Source organism: Arachis ipaensis, chromosome B9 (genome assembly GCF_059453495.1).
Source record: "Arachis ipaensis isolate K30076 ecotype BB chromosome B9, ASM5945349v1, whole genome shotgun sequence".
NCBI lineage: Eukaryota > Viridiplantae > Streptophyta > Magnoliopsida > Fabales > Fabaceae > Arachis > Arachis ipaensis.
In genome coordinates, this window is record NC_142444.1 from 107,486,282 (window position 1) to 107,488,019 (window position 1,738).

The window sequence follows — 1,738 nt, forward strand, 5'->3', positions numbered from 1 at the left end:
CACCTAACTAACTCTCTCTCTCATTTTCGAAAATATCTTCCCCCTTTTTCAAAATTTCTTTTTAATTTATTAATTATTTTAATTTTTAAATCTTAATTTTCGAAAATTACTAACATTTTTCAAAAACTATTTTCAAAAATCACTAACTCTTTTTCAAAATAATTTTCGAAAATTATCCCTCCCCCATCTTATTCTATTTATTCATTCATATCCTAACATCTCATCTCACATCTCTGCCATCCTCACAGTTGTGTTTCTTCCATTATATTACATTCTTTGTCTCCCCCTCTTCTTCTACTCACACAGGGATCCCTATACTGTGGCATAAAGGGTCTCTATTATTATTATTATTTTTTCTGTGCCCTCTTCTTTGTCATATGAGCAGGAGCAAGGACAAGAACATTCTTGTTGAAGCAGATCCAGAACCTGAAAGGACTCTGAAAAGGAAACTAAGAGAAGCTAAAATACAACAATCCAGAGATAACCTTTCAGAAATTTTCGAACAGGAAGAGGAGATCGCAGCCGAAAATAATAATAATGTAAGGAAGATGCTTGGTGACTTTACTGCACCTAATTCCAATTTACATGGAAGAAGCATTTCCATTCCTGCCATTGGAGCAAACAACTTTGAGCTGAAACCTCAATTAGTTTCTCTGATGCAGCAGAACTGCAAGTTTCATGGACTTCCATCTGAAGATCCTTTTCAGTTCTTAACTGAATTCTTGCAGATATGTGATACTGTTAAGACTAATGGAGTAGATCCTGAAGTCTACAGGCTCATGCTTTTCCCTTTTGCTGTAAGAGACAGAGCTAGATTATGGTTGGATTCTCAACCCAAAGACAGCCTGAACTCTTGGGATAAGCTAGTCACGGCTTTCTTAGCCAAGTACTTTCCTCCTCAAAAGCTGAGCAAGCTTAGAGCTGATGTTCAAACCTTCAGACAGAAAGAAGGTGAATCCCTCTATGAAGCTTGGGAAAGATACAAACAGTTGACCAAAAAGTGTCCTTCTGACATACTTTCAGAATGGACCATTCTGGATATATTCTATGATGGTTTATCTGAGCTATCTAAAATGTCACTGGACACTTCTGCAGGTGGATCCATTCACCTAAAGAAAACGCCTGCAGAAGCTCAAGAACTCATTGACATGGTTGCTAATAACCAGTTCATGTACACTTCTGAAAGGAATCCTGTGAGTAATGGGACGCCTATGAAGAAGGGAGTTCTTGAAGTTGATACTCTGAATACCATATTGGCTCAGAATAAAATATTGACTCAGCAAGTCAATATGATCTCTCAGAGTCTGCATGGAATGCAAGCTGCATCCAACAGTACTCAAGAGGCTTCTTATGAAGAAGAAGCTCATGATCCTGAGAACCCTGCAATAGCAGAGGTGAGTTACTTAGGTGAACCTTATGGAAACACCGATAACTCATCATGGAGAAATCATCCAAATTTCTCATGGAAGGATCAAAAGCCTCAACAAGGCTTTAATAATGGTGGAAGAAACAGGTTTAACAATAATAAACCTTTTTCATCATCCACTCAGCAACAGATAGAGAACTCTGAACAAAATGCTTCTAATTTAGCAAATCTAGTCTCTGATCTATCCAAGGCCACTGTGAGTTTCATGAATGAAACAAGGTCTTCCATTAGAAATTTGGAAGCACAAGTGGGCCAGCTGAGTAAAAGGATCACTGAAATCCCTCCTAGTACTTTCCCAAGCAATACAGAAGA

At 37.9% G+C, this 1,738-nt stretch overlaps 1 non-coding gene across 1 annotated transcript; it reads right to left on the reverse strand.

Annotated features, from left to right (window-relative positions):
• Positions 1–911: 911 nt before the first annotated feature.
• On the reverse strand, positions 912–1,015 carry LOC148545817 (small nucleolar RNA R71). Its single transcript, XR_015901069.1, has one exon. It is a non-coding gene; the product is annotated as a small nucleolar RNA R71 (small nucleolar RNA).
• Positions 1,016–1,738: the final 723 nt, after the last annotated feature.